The sequence below is a fragment of the Homalodisca vitripennis genome, unplaced genomic scaffold, assembly GCF_021130785.1.
Source record: "Homalodisca vitripennis isolate AUS2020 unplaced genomic scaffold, UT_GWSS_2.1 ScUCBcl_4375;HRSCAF=10510, whole genome shotgun sequence".
Classification (NCBI taxonomy): domain Eukaryota; kingdom Metazoa; phylum Arthropoda; class Insecta; order Hemiptera; family Cicadellidae; genus Homalodisca; species Homalodisca vitripennis.
This window is the reverse complement of record NW_025780485.1, coordinates 25,151-41,499: the sequence shown is the minus strand read 5'-3', so window position 1 is coordinate 41,499 and position 16,349 is coordinate 25,151.

Sequence of the window (16,349 nt, the reverse complement as noted above, 5' to 3'; positions counted from 1 at the left end):
ATCGGAAGCATTGATTGCCCGCAACTACTCAACAAAATCTACTTCCATGTTCCTGGGCATACGAGACTGCGAGACACCTTTGCAAGACTATACTATTCAACGACCTACCAACAACAGAGTACGATACCTCGACTTCTACGCAGCGGAAATGAGGTGGGACATCTTGTTGACTTCTTCGCCACCAGCCCTGCTAGATTTCGAGAAGAAATCGTCAAATTAGTATGTGGCACTCTATAATTCTGTTTCAACTATACCTTTTTTTCTGTTTTTACTCGCCTTTTTTTAGTAGTACTTTGTTATATATTATAGTCTTTGCATTTAAATTGTTCGATATTGTTGTTGTATTTTATAGTTTATTGATTATTTCATGTACCTGTTCTTGTTGATCTTGTTTAATCAACCCTGTTTTGCTTGACTCTCTGTGCATTTTAAATCTCCAAACTTTTCTTGTTATATTGTCAAATGGTTACCTGTTGTTGTTATTGAATTATTGTTATCTATTGCTTTAGTCGTTATCAAGTTATTGTTATCCAATTGTATCAGTTGTTGTATTCGCTTGTTGCACTCTTATTCTATATTGTTATGTTATTTTACTATGTAATGGTATTGTAAAAGTGGCGATTGCCGTGGAAATAAATAAATATATATATAGCTTTAAAAACAAATACTCAACTACACAAGCAGTTTTGCTTGTATTATCTAAACTTGAGCGGCGCGAACCAGCCCTGTATATTCGGTAGTTTTGTCAAGGCATTCGATAGGGTTTCTAACAGGATGAAATTCTTAAAGGTTTCAAAGATGCGATCGGAACACGTGGTATGCAAATCTTTACCATCCTTGAAATTAGGCAGTATCCTTGGATCATTGATTTTCGTTATCTACTTAATGATAGTGTAGCACATCTTTCTAAATCGTATTTTATACACGGTTTACACGTTCTTCTTTTTTGGAGGTCATCATATCAATCACAAATAAGTCCTATTGCAATAAAAACGTGAAACAATTACTCAGAGTGAGTTTCAATAATTGAAACTGAATTAAATTCTGTAATAAGAGTATTAAGTTTTTGGGCATTAATGTGGACAGTGGGTTATGTTGTCCCACATGCATTCCGTATTTTCAGTAGATTAAGTCGTATACGTGGCGCCGACTGGACATTGAAACCCCATTTACATCTCAATGAGTTAATATGGTCTATTATAATTGTGTCTATCCACCATGACTTATGGAATTGATGTCGTAGGTGGTTCTCCACAGGCTTAAATGTTCTTCTTGGTGCGGTAAAGAAGAAGCTGTACGCGTCTTCAATACCTTAAATCTACTAAAATAATACAGGGGTTCCCTCTGATAACTAAATCTCTCATTTAAATCAATATTTATCTATAAGTCAAAAATGCACAAAAAAGCTGAATATATGAGGGCTTTAGTAAATTTATGAGAATATTTGTCGTTGAGGGGAATTTTTTCCATATGCACGAATTCTTGTCAGCGCGTTATGGAGGTTATTTTCATTAGATTGCTGACTTATTTATAAACTTATTGATGATTGATATGTACACTAATTTATGTAACTTTATTCATAAAATAAAGATATGTCTATGTCTCCCCCAAAGCAGACATACACACAAATTGTGATGTTATCAGAGCTGTGTAGTTTTACAATTATCAGCAAGTTGCTAAGCGTTACGTTGTTGGAATGCCTTACATTCTCAATTGTTTTGAATAAGCCAATAATCTTTTTTACATAGTTCAAGTATCTTAATTAATAGTTGACTGGAATGTTTACCAACGTAATGAAAGACAATCACTCTAAACAAATTCAGAATCCGAAGTAGTTAGTTTTGTATTCATTAAACTATATTCTACAATAAATAGGTCATACATAAAAAATAATATTCAACTAAGTCACTTAGTATAATTCACGTACCAGTGCAATCTGTCAAAATGTGTTATATATAGTAGGGAAATCTCACAAGCAACTATGGTTTTATCTTTTTTAAAGTATTTTGAGTTGGACCTCGTATTTCTGGTAAACAATTGGAGCATATGTGGAGCCATAGAAAGAAATAATGCATGTATTTTTCGAGGTGTCAGTCTATACCACTTTACTCTCATGGAAGGTCTTTTATGAAGAATAGATATTTTTAAAGATAAATATACAGGTATTTTGTAGATACCCGGAATAATAAGGATAGAAGTAAATGCCCCCACATGTCCCTAAAGAAATTAATGGCTGACACAGGCGAGAGTCTAGGGCAACTCAAAGTCTATAAAACTGTCAATTCGATTAAGACAAGGTCCAAAAAACGGTCTTCATGTCTACATTTACAGCGGTAAAAAGTAAATGTTCCTTTTTATAAACTAAATTAAATGGAGTCAAGAGAACAAATTATCCTTGCTTTATTGCCAGAATTATCATCTCTCACGCCTTAGCAAAGGGTTAAAACGAAACTGATTGACGTATAGTAATAAATCTCAGTTTTTTGCCAATCTCATTGGTTGTGCAACAGAAAACTTTAGATTTTCTGGGAAAATATCAAAACAATGTATTGCTTTATTATGTTTGGTAAAGGTAACATTATAAGGTATGTACATTTTATAAGAACTTCATATGTAGACCCAACCTACCCAATGAAATTGTGCTTCCCCGCTTTGAAATTGACTTTAGAAACTCAATGTATTTATTTAAAAAAGTAAAAGGATTTTTTTGCTATTTAGGATCAATATACTCTAAAAATGTATCATACTAATTCCTGCTATGGTAGTTGTCTTTCAATTAAAACAAAATTTGTAGTGGAACGTTTTTCTACGACAGTTGGGGTTCCAATAACATTATTACTATAAGTGATTGGATTGTCTGATGGTTTTGAGTTACCAAGTTCATTTTTTCTTTTATCTCCAGATGTCCTACCCATAAAATGGCATTGTTTTATATAATCAATGTCGCAATTCTTTTACGCTTGAAAAATTGTCGGATAATTAATTTATACTTATAAAAATATAGCACGAACAATGGTGAAGCATTAAAATACTACAAACAAAAGGCTAAAACCACGAGAGTGATTACTACTAAATTAAAATACGCATATTTACAGTACTCGATCTCATAGATTGTTATGCTGATTCCAAAATGTATTAACATATGAGATTTTAATTATGCCTGAATTTAAGCAGATTGGAATTACTTAGATAAGTAATTAATTACCATACTCATTATTAAAGACCTCCAGGACATTGTTCATTTGTTTCCCTTTTTTAGCCCGCTTGCATGACATCCTTGGTATAAAATTCGTATAGATATGAAATTTGGTATACAGACTCCTTTTGTTACTATGGAGAAATCTATTGATTTTATAATCAAAATGCCAAAGTTGCGTCTTTTGTCTGTCTCGCCGCCTGACCGATATCTCCCAATAACATTCTGTCCGGTCCGTTGGTAGTCGATAGCATCAAATTTATATTGTTAATGCTGATTAAAGTTCAGTAACACGAAGCAATATTGCCCAGGTAACATAAACTTATTCTGTATTCCGATCTCGCACACTTCTGGTGCTGTAATAACTGAAATCAGACTAATGTTATCGTTTAATTTCAAGCTGCAGCTCTAATGTGAGAATAAATTTTTTTACGACACCAAATAAAATCTGTGTTACCTTGTTTGTCCTAATGTCTCTTTTTTTCACATTTAATTGTGCTGCTGGCTTTATAAATGTACGTATTAGATATACGTACATTTACAGGAGATCGCAATAACAGGAGATTGCGATGAGTATATAATGAACATACAAATTCATTACTGGTATATTCCACTTTATTTCCTAACTATAAGTTTTAGCAATTATTTACTCCTAACTGCAGTAGTTATATAGCAACGTTTACATGCATACGAACGAAATTTTGGTTGAAAGCCAACGAAATCATCATGTACGGATATTAAATTATTTTTAGTTTAATTTCAGAACTGTTACATGAATAGATTTATTTTGCCAGTAATCTCTTTGTATAATTTAAAAAAAAACTTATTTAGCAAAACTCTCTTCTATTGAACAGCATGATCTTAAATTATACATATGTAAAGTTGGTATTTAAATATCCATAAAAATCACTGGGAATCTTTATAGTACATAATAATAATTATAATATCACGTGCAATGTTTTAATATTAAATGATAATATCTAGAATTATTTCACCGAATTACAACTTAAAAATATGATCTTTCCGTTATAAGAGCATATGTTATTGTATGTTATTAATTGCATTTACTATAATAGGCTTTGCTGTATTTCATATTTTAATATGATAATATACCTTCTAGTCAACAAAACTAGTTATAATAAATTTAATTAAAACACTTGAAAGTGAAACCCGTATAAGGATAAATAGTGATATAGAGTGTTATTTTTCCTTTCCTCACCACGGCGCGTTTATTAAGTAATTCCCGTTTTGAAATTCCGCGGCTGCTGCGGTCTACCTTTACCTGTTATAAAAGCAAAAAAAAGCAATTTTTGAAAATATAACGTTTTCATATCTATTAATGCGTATTTAAAATGCTTTAGTTTCAAATGTTTAATGTCAAGTCACGTTTCCACCGACTGTGAAGTACCTGCAGGTATTTTTTGACATTGCGCTAAATGTATTAAGGCAGTTGAAATTCACAGTCAAGTGAAGTGTATAGAAAAACAGTGGTGAGTGATAAAATTACATTTAAATGAGTAATTCTTAAAAAGATAGCAGAAAATGTGAAAGAATTAACAGCCGTTTTTAGGTTTTTTCTGTATCAGATGGGGTTTTCAAAAGTTTCAGTAAATGTTTTTCTATGAAATTTTCAGTACGTTTTAGCTATTGAGAATCATTTTTCCTCTATAAAATTGCCCGTCCACAGATCTGAAGATCACATCATAATTTATGCTAGGACCAATTTCATAATCTCTTAGCAGCCACAGATTATAACCTAGTGACTGCAATTTGTTTTTTATTCAGAATAAGCATTTGAAATTCAGCGCTGCAACGACAATAGTAAGCGATAAAACGATCGCATAACAGTTTTTTAAAATCAGGTGGTAATATTATATAATAAATTATAAGTTACCAACATAGATATATTAGCAATAAGTGAAATATTAAAAGGAGAGATAATTTTATTTAAAAGACAGTAGGAAATTATTACAAAAAGATTAAAGTTTAAAAGATAAGAGTGTAATTTGTAAAAAAAACTGCAGCAATTACCAAATTTATCTATTAGCATACTCTAATGTATAATTAATCGGATATCAGAGCATTATTACTAAAACATAATGCATTATTCAATTATTATTTTATTGCTCCGCTTAGTCATATTTTTAAAGAGAATGTGATTAATAACTTTCATTCAAACTTTTTAACGATTCTCAAAATCCTTTTACATTTTTATTTCTCCCTGAGCAATTAAGGAATGGAGAGAAACGTACTGTTCTGATCTAATAGGATTTAATGTTTTATATAATTCGATTTAAAATAAATTTTGAGTAGAAGAAGAAGAAGGATAGCTATTGCAATGTGCCTACCTAAATGCGTTATTTATGAGAAATTAAAACTAAAATTTGGAAAAAATTTTATAAATGTTTGTTTATATCTTTGTAGAACCATAATTAAAATAGAGGTTTTACATTTGGTTTACGTCTTGGTTCAAGCTGTTAACTAAGTGAATAATCGTTTAAATTAGTAAATATTGTTTAAAATGATTGAGAGGAGTATTTTAAACTAAAGATTTTTATATGTTGGGTAAACTACCAAATTAATTAACTAAATATACTATTATTAATTTTGTTTTCTCATGTCATAATTTAATGCTATTTTTTGGTACAATGCATTACCAAAGAGCACCACCGTTTAGATATGTTTTTCCCAAGAACGAACATTTCATGAAACCTATTCCCACGTGACTTAACCTCCAACGTGAACAGCAGAGAGGGAACTTGAAGAGTATTAACTAATTTAATTTGGCATCTGCCACAAACCAATATTCCATATTGGAAAATGCTATAAAATGTCGTAATACTTTTTTTAGGCATCGGAAATTCTATGCGAGAATGCTTTCTGCAATCCCTTGTCCAGTTGAGCTGTCTGGGCTTACATGACCTATGTATTGGCCTCCTGGTTCCCGTACAATACTTATGTGTTCTTCTTTCTTGACCCTACGGTACATTTTATTTCCAAGTTTTATCCTGGAAAAAAGTATTGTCTTTTCTCCCATCAAAGTAGATTCCCTTTGTTTTTGTATTTTCGAGGTCTTTTTCTTTAATAGCGTGTCTTGCCGTTTGTTTTTCTCTTCGAATTTTATTTTTGTCAATTACTAGTGAAGTAGATACTTCAGATGACTCTGATACCATTCCAAGATCAAATAGCACACTCGATGCTATTGCTGCCGTTGCTCTGTCAGATATGCCAAATCTGTCACTAACTAAAGCAGTTGATTGAAGACTGAGTCTCATTTGAGATGTATTGGAGGGGGTTGTCGGTGGATTAGGTTCAGTCGGATTTTCTTGCGAAGATCTTCCTATTTCCTTGGCCTCCTTTTCAAAACCATCATTCAAGTTTTCCCGCAGGCACTCTGCTTGTTTCCTTTCTTCTTTCTTCAAGAGTTGATTTGTCACTACCTTATCTACATCCCCAATGCATGTCTTCCTATTAGTTCGCTGATCATGCAAGAACTTTCTCTCTATGATAGGTATCTTTTTCTGTTTATCACAATTGCACTCCATTATAATGGGGCAGTTACAGGAACTTGTCTTTTTCCCACATTGACAAGTGTAAATCATTTGATATTTACAAGCGGCAATGTCGAAAAGTTTTGATTTGGATTCTGTAACAAATTTCTCTACTTTCTTCTGAAACGAGTCTTTTTTATGATCCCTATTATATGATTTTCTCAAGTTGTAATATGAATCGTGGTAAGACCGAATCATTTGGACAACTCGTGTGTGAGATACAATTGGAATTGAGGCTTGGACATAAATAGCTTCAATCTGAAAAGCAACATTCTCCGCAATAAGAGAAAAAGGAATGTTTTTCTTTGTTTCTGATTTTACTGACAACTGGTAACTTTCTTCGAAACAACACAACAAAACATCCTCATTTGTAGGAAGACTTACCCCATTGAGGCCTTTGGATAAACCGAAAATAGGACACCGGTGCGACTGTCTTGTTAATAGTTTGTTTGAAACAGCCATTTCAAAGCCACTACACAGAACACACAACTTTCAGAACTAACCGATCGAACAGTAAAAAGACTAAATTCACTTGAAGTACAAACAAAGGTAGGTCAGGTAGGGAGGTTTCATGTCGCGACTTGCTTACGGCGCCAGATGCCTCAGAGGTTTCATGTAGTGACTTGTTTTCTACTCCGTGCCTAACTTCCTGCTGCTCACTGCGTGAGTCATCAAACTACTAGATTATTTGTTTTTAAGGAATTTGTTAGAGATTTTCGTTACATTTTGCAAACTTTGTATGTTGGTTTAAAGTATCTAAATATTTTTATTGACGTTATGGACTTATAAACGTAGAATATATATGGTAGTACAATAAAAAAATCACCATAAGCGAGTTTAAAATATTTTTTCAAAGTAGCAAAAAAGTACATTTTTTAGAAAACTTTAAGCTCGATGCGCGAACTAAAGATTTTAATTAATATTTTTTTTATTATTTTTCTCTTAATCAGCTCAATAATACGCAACTTTTGAGCCCTATTAGAACTCGATGCTCGAAAATTTAGTTTTTTCAGCCCACCCTAATGTATATGTGTTTCACTATTAATTGCTGTAATTATGGCATGATGTTTTTATGTAATTACGCCATCCAATGTATATCTGTCAATTAACATCACGATTACAACTCCAATCGTGTACATTACAAATGCAATCATAAATTCTTTAATTTTCTATTTATTAAAACAATAAAAGGATACGATTTATTACAATCATTTTGGTGTAAGTATCTCTCTCTCATTAGTCCATCATTAATTTTTCCATGACATAAAACAGAAATATTACTGTATATAGGATAAAATTAACCTCAACTAGCAACATTTAATAAAATCTATTAGAGAAATTATATTCTTGTTACTGTTATAGTAAAATGAATAGTTAAGGGAGATTTCCGTCATAGGCTATTCACTCAATAAAAATATTTTTCCTTCTTATCATTTTTAAAAACCCAAATTTAATATCGTTGTATTGTATGTGTGTTGGTTTTATGATGTTAGTCTGCTCAATGCAATAAATTGGCTAATTTCAGACGAAATTTCAGTTAAGAGACGTGCAAGATAACTACGTGAAAAATCTTACATGTAAATCTTTAAAATAAATTTACATCATATTAAGATACTAAGCTATATAATCTTAAAGAATAGCCAGTTATTGTTTTTATAATATAAAAACGTTATTCTTTAGATAGATTCGTGACATAACATGGCTTTCTTATAACTCAATAATTAATGAACATTTGTAAAAACAACTCAAAGCTCATTTTCTTCTCTGAAGCTATGTAAATTTACTTGAAGTTTCTAACTGTGTGTTTTGTTATAATACAAGGCCACAATCTACATGTGGAAATGTTTAGTCTACACTGTTTTACTCTGACTTCCAGCTCTATACAGGGACTTTATATTCCGGGGATTTTATATTTATTAATGTGTTATTTGCTGAGCTTTAGCAAACCATATCACTCGAGAGACTGGACAATATATATATATATATATATATATATATATATATATATATATATATATATATACATTTTTTTCTGTCATGCTTTGTGTATGTATGTTCGCAAAATATTTTGAAAACAATCTACACTTCGACTTAAAATTTTGCATGAAGCTAAATTTCTATATGATCCACAGTGACTTAGATTGTGGTAAACTGTAATATTTTGAATTTTTTGACCATTAGCTAATATTGTTACTTTAGTCGCATGGATAGCCATGATTTTAAGAATAAAAGAGAAAAAATTAAATAAATTCGTGAGCAATGTGCGTTCAGTGATATGCTATTTGAACTTATTATGTAGTTAGTCAATTTTAAAAGGACATCTCGAGGATTAAATGAGTTATAGATTAAACTTTGCGTGCGAACACATTGTGTGTACTTTGCGTGCGGCACGACGCCACACATGGTGTAGCGTACTCCTTCTTTGTAATGCTATTCCTAACCGCATTAAACGCACTAATGTCTACTTAATAAATAATCAAACTCACGTAAGTATAAGTTGTAAATGTTAAAGGTGTCACCCAGTGTAAAGTTATATCAACCTAACTTTATTAATACAATAAAGTCTGCGATTGTCTTCTTGGAGATATTTCTAGAGAATATTGGTTCATTGTTATACACAAACGTATTAATCATATTGGTTTTGAATTATAATTTCGTGTCCATGAAGTACAGACAGCTACTATAAAGTAAATTTTACTTATAAATCAAACTCATAACTGAATAATTTAGTAATGCAAGATTCAATATGCTAGTGGACTTTTAAAGGACATAATGTATGCAGATGACAAATGGAGTTGTGGCATAAACGTAAGCAATCCTATTGTAACTTTTGGCCCAAAACAAACAGAATTCCTCAACAGGAAGTTAAAGATTAATTTTCGTTTCTCTACAGCCTTATGTTTCTCTATCAAGACCTGTGTGACAGACAGACAGACGAACATACAATCAAACGGAATGTCCTTTCACTTTTTTTGCCTTAAGGTACTTCCATTAAGAGGAAGCGGTAAAGCAAATTTCTAGTGTCCAGGACAATTGAATTTGTTTTTCAAGTCTTTAAGACCTTTCTATCGAGAATTATCTAAAATACGAGCATACAGAAAAATACTCAATTTATATAATTTATTCTAAATTCAAAGATTTTTTTTGTAAAATGAAAAGATATACCAAGTTTCAAGTACGTAGGATTTCTCTTTCAAGCAGATGTGCTTACCTTTGATCTTTTTATCAACTATGAAGTACATGAAACGTGAGGTACCTTCAGAGTACTGTAGAAATAACTAAATTATTATTGTATCAATATAACCAGACATGATATAGAAAAGTTGTACAAAACGATTTAATGTTATCCGAGTATAAATTATAGGCTATTAGCAAAGCTTTGATGATCACATTCAGTGAACTGAACCATAATGGTAATGGCTCAAAGGCATTAGCCCTTTTCGAACAGATTATCTGTATTAATATTAAATGTGAGGGTAAATAACGATAATCTTTTCATTTGCATCCTAACCTGAACTTACCATATTAAAAAATTAAATGAAATATGAATAGTTCACATTTTATTTATCTAGGATTAAAGAAGTATCTGACAAATAATTCTCTTCAGACATCTTACATACAATACCAAATAGAGAATCCAGCCAAAACGGTTTTTCAGGATTCCGTTTTCGTAGAATTACTAGTTAAATCAGAAATGCCAGGAAACATTGTTTTTCGTAATTGGCTTGAAAATTTAATGTCTAGTGAAAAAATAGAAAATCTGTCTTAGAGCGTAACTGAGTGCGGAGGTACTTTAAAGTTCCTCAAAGTTGTTTTGGGTTTCCTGATCTCATCTGGGGTCCAAGGAAACTCTCCTAAAGGAATGTGACATGGAGCAACAAGACATAATATGTTGCCAGAATGAATGTTTTAATTTATTACCATCGTTTATTTCAGGGATACAAAAGATATTTCCCCTATTGTGTTTTGTGGTGGCAGTTAACTTTTTGTGCTGTGTGAGTTAAATAGAAAATTAGCTCCAGTCAAGAGTAGCAAGATACGTTGGAGTACGTATATTGAAATCGATTACATTTAAATTTGCAGCCTTCAACGCAACGTTGCTAAAAAATATTTCCTCATTCATATCTCTAGCTCGTCTTCATTTTTTATTTGTGTAAAAAAAGGTATTCAAAGCCAAATACCAGAATAAATTAGGGTGTAGTAATGATGTTCAAAGTTTTATTGCTTTATCTTTAAACATTTATGAAATACCAAGCCGGTGCGGGACTTTGTGAACTTGATTTGACAAATCACTCTAAGATTTTATACATTTAAATTTCAATGTTTGAATAAATTAGTAATGAAGGACATTAGTGTGGAAATTTTGAACACTTCTGTTTATAATAGCCTTAATTCCTACGTAAAATCGTAATAATTAATATAAAAGAAATTTTCATTTGCTATTTTAATACTTTTTGTCTATATGAAAACGGTGTGACAAAAATAAAATTACTTCATTTCTCCGATATTTACTCTGCAGTAACTTTTAGTTATTAAAAAGTCCGAGATTTGAGTTAAATAAAGTGCAAAATAGTGTCTGACCTCATTGAACTTTCATAAAAATCTGTTCTCGGATACAACAGTTATCTCTCGTAATTTCCACGCAGTGAACTATAGTATGAAGTATTAATGGCTCGCGTTCTCCTTTTTACGTTCTTCTTCAATTTATTTCTTTATTTATATGCTAGGATATAATGCACTCGCTTTTGAATTGAATCACTCTTACGAAATAATACTGATATTATGTGGGTTTTTTTTAACGTAGGGGGAATGCATTTGCGCACGGAGTGTGGGACTCCCTTGTGGACTACTCACTAAACCCCCTACGGGCCATGGAGGGCCCAGGCCGTAACCCTTTCGGATGACATCTTGCATGGTCCGTGTGTCTTATGTCCCAACCAGGACAAAGCTACTTGTTTCGGAAGCTAGGGGTCAGCCAGGCATCCGTCTTCACGCTTCTGATGAAGGATGTACATGAGTGGTGACTGTATTCCAGGCGTCCTCACTTTGCAGCATCATTTCTACAATGGTCTCTGCCGAAACATCGCCAACTGTGGCCTGTATACCGACGGGGAGTTCGGGTCACCTTTGCCTTTGCTGATCAGCGCCGACCTTTATGTGGGGTACTAATAACTAAAGTATTTTCTTTCAAAGACTGTTCATAATGTTACTATAAATCTAAACATGTTTCTCAATATTAAACAAAATTGGTCAGAAATGTAGACACAAGTTATTCCTTTCATGCCCAATTCTGAGTATTATGAAAAGAGAAAGAATTAATATACAAAAGATTTTGTTATAAAATATGTACGCACGGCAAGGGATTTCCGATTTTATAACTGACTTTGACATTATTCGTTGAAGTACTTACTATTTTTAACGTACTTTAGGTGACTTAATATCACGCTATTTCCAACATACAATACTGTTGAAATAATTAAATATTTACATTTTTAAGTTGTGTGAAGTTATTCTATAGTTTAAACACAATTTTAATTCATAAATGTAACTAGAATTAAAAGGAAGTTGATTATAAATTGTTTGGTTTACTATTAAACTTGATTATTAGCTTCAAGTTAAAATCAGTTATTTTATTTCTGACTACAAAATTTATATACATGTCTAACTCTTTATTAATTATAAACAACAAGAACAAATTTTTAGACTATGCCTCAATAAAAAAAGTTAGTAAATCATGGCGAGAAATAACTAGATATTATATTAATCATCAATTTTATAATATGGGTTAAAAAAGGCAAATGGACTGCAGAGTTTCTCTAAGCTAGAAAGCCTGGTGAGTTTTTAAGATGTGTTTGGTTTTTAAGCTCATACATTTTCTATTGATTAAGAAATATATACGGTTATAAAATGTGACAGGGATACTAAAAGTAATTGTTGGTTTATAAAAACGCACATTTGGTAAATGTAACTTTTTATCTACCTATTACTCTTTCATTTAATATAATTATTATAGTTTTTCTTTTAACGGGGTCTGCGAAAAATTAACTGGCAGTGAAAAACTGAAAAACTAAACAGAGTACAAAATTTTATTTTAATCTTGGTTCTAGGTTGTTACTTGTGCTGTTTATTTGGTTACTAGAACTAATATATTATTTATGTCCAACTTATCCGAGAGCACTATTAACAGTTGTAAGAGAGTTCCTTGACATTAAAACACCCATCAATTCAAATTGAGCATTTTACTGAGAAAAAATACTTTTTATAAAAAAGAAATTTTAATGTATGTGGACATACTCTGAAAAGGATTCGTCTATCAACTGTTGTCTAACCAACCTAACAAACGTTTTAATAGTTTTAATTTTAAATTTTAAACTATCAATAATAATTGCTGCATTCCCCATCTTAAAAATAATCGTCTATCAGTATTAATACATAACAAATCAATATCGGGTATAGCTATGGAAGTGTAATTTGGATTCGATATCAGTTTACTGCAGTTGTTGACAGTAAAATGTTATACGAGCAATAAACAAATCTATATTTTACGCTTCTATCTCGTGATGCAGCTGCTCGGTAATTTATGTGTTGAAGGCTTATTAGAAAAAGTTTATTGTTAATGTACAAATCATGAAAAGCCTATTTTTGTTAATATATTTCATAATCATATTATATATTATAATATAGCATAATAAACTTTGTTGGTAAATAATGAGGTAATATTGTTTGTGCATATAAAACTTATGCTACATAAATGATTACTAAGTTTAAATACAGCATTTGAATAGGAAAAGAAAGTAATCTAACTAACAATTAAGTAAATCACTAATATACTAAAGACTTTGTTTTCAATTGAAATAGCTACTGAATCACTTTCAAGGGATGGTCTGGGTGGTTCGTGAAGGTACAATCCACTTTATAAACAGTTATTATTTTATATGTCAAAAGTAATGTATATTCTTTATTTAAAACTGATTGTTGGCGATAGTTGTTTTGGAAGTAAACCGGACCCCGGAAATTTTTCATCGACATGTGTTTTCAAGGTTGGAAGACTACATTTTGAAGACAAACTTTAACTTTTACATCTAGAAGAAAAACATCCCAAGGTGTATACCACTCCCCAATATCTCCACCCAGGTTATTATTTCAGGTCGATATTTATTTATTCAGTGCGGATAATATGCTATGGTAATATTTTATAACAAGTTATGTGTACCAAGCCTGTATGGGTTTTCATTTTTATTTTCCACACAGCTACCAATCTAAGGGACATGGTTGAATTATTTTATGTACAACATTTATGTTTTTAGTTTCTTGATTCTAGCGAGTTCACCGCTTATTTTTACACCTGAAAAAGCCATAGGTTTCAATGGTCAAAATTTACTGCTCTGTCCTTATAATATATAACGATGGCATAGGTAGCATATACCTTTATTAATTTCTCTAACTATATGTCTGTTTTTATTTATAAACAGATTAATTAATTTGTGTTAATTGAAGTAATTGTATTATTTTCCAAATAATGACTCGCAAAAACTTTTCTTAAGTAATACATTTTTCACTTGATAATTAGTTGTTGAGAGAGGGTAAGCGCTGTTAACAACTAGAACGCAGTTCAAATTATCACCGGATATTCTCAGTTTTGAGACCTTTATTGCAAAAAAATAGGGATCGAAAAAGACCTTCAAATGTGCTTCTGTCTTTTATAATAGTCCAATAAAATATTGCTGTATTGCATTATATTTTTAGAAGAAATTTTATTATTATTTACACTGTAATTATTTTTTTATTATAAGATGTTATGTTGTGATATAATTTTATCAGGGCTTTCTATCCGAGTTTATATTATTGTTATAGCTTGCGGGATAAATTCTAATCCGTTAGCGTTTTACCATTTTATTTGAAAGTTTTGAACTGATAGATAATTGAAGGCTTGAATTTTGATCTCCATCACGGAGATGAGTGAAACCTGCCACTGAAATTCTTTAATGAAACAAAATATTTAAACATTATACATGTTTGGTAAATAAAGAAAAGGGATTTTAGAGACGGACAGAATTAGTCAAGCTCTTGATTACTTCAGAGAAGGTTTTGTAAGCCAAGGTGAAAGTTAGTACAACTCTCAAATATTTCAGTGATGTATTTCACAGAAATATAAATATAATATTGTCTGATATTCGCATTGCATAAGTGCCAGTGAAGGGAGTAAAGGAATTCATCTCACACTATCGTAGATGTATCAGAAATTATTTTCATCCCTTAAGGGACAATATTTATTTGCGTTCAACGAAGAATTTCACTAAAGTGTATATCTGCACAGAGAGTCTCTCTGGTCACAAGAGAATATTTTCCAAGTTATTGGCGATGCAAAATAATATTTACAAGCATACAATATTAATTATCTCAGTCAAATAAGTGTGTTATTTTTAAGTGATTCAACTAATTTTTAGCATTCGGTTTATGTTTATACTAATAGTTTGTATGAGAAATAAATGTGGATGTGAGGAGTGGCTTAAATAAAATTTTGTTTAAAATTTCTATATAATGGACAAAATTAATTGAAGCCTAAATATAAAATGATGGATTATATTTCACAATTTTTTTCTCACGAAAGGTGGTAGTAATAATCGAGAGTCTTTCAAATAATAGAGACAAATGTAATATATTTTAGGGGGGAAATTAATCTTAGGATTTTAGTGAATGCGGTTTAACACTTAACAAATTTGACTCACAAGCCTTTATTCTAAACTGATTTATAAAATATTATTTTATAAATTTATGTAATACATATTCCAATAAGAATGAAAAATGTGTCAAGTAAAACTCGTTGTTTTTTAAAAGAAAAGCATACGCGTATTACACGCGTTTATAGTTAAAATGTATTACTTTATTACTTGTATGTACTAATTATTTTATAACTTCTATTTCTTGTCATATTAAGAGTTTTACGGTTAAAACTATATCATATTATTATAACATAAAATAGAGGAGGCATTTTGAAAAATCAAAACAGTTTGCTACTTATACAGGTTGTGGATTATCTCATATTAAAGAAAACATATTATAGCTATTCACAAATAAAATGAGTAGACTATTGAAGGAACTCTTGAGTAAAGCGTATTTCTATTAGTTCCGTTCTTACATTTTTCCTTTTTTTATAATTGACTTATTATTTAATAATACCAGGTAATACCACATTGAATATATCAAATAAAATAAGTTTTAAATTACAATATTTAAACACTATCAGAAAACTGTACCACAAAGTAATAATTCCATCCTTTGTAAAAATTTTATTTAAAAAACACTATACCAAGTTGCTAATTTGTATCTTTATAGGTTAAGTACTGATTACAGGGTGTTATATTTTAACATGTAGATGAGCAATAAGAATATTATTGCTTGTTACAAAGTTTATAAAAATGTGTTGTACAATTTATATTTAGGATGAGGCAAAACTTTACTTTATACACGTATGAGCTTATGTAAGTAAATATTTACCGTTAAAATTAGCAGTAAGCATCCGTAATTCTAAAGGATAACCATGTATAATATTAAAGTTTGGTTCTACCAAGCAAGCGTATTATTTTCAAGTTTAAAATGTT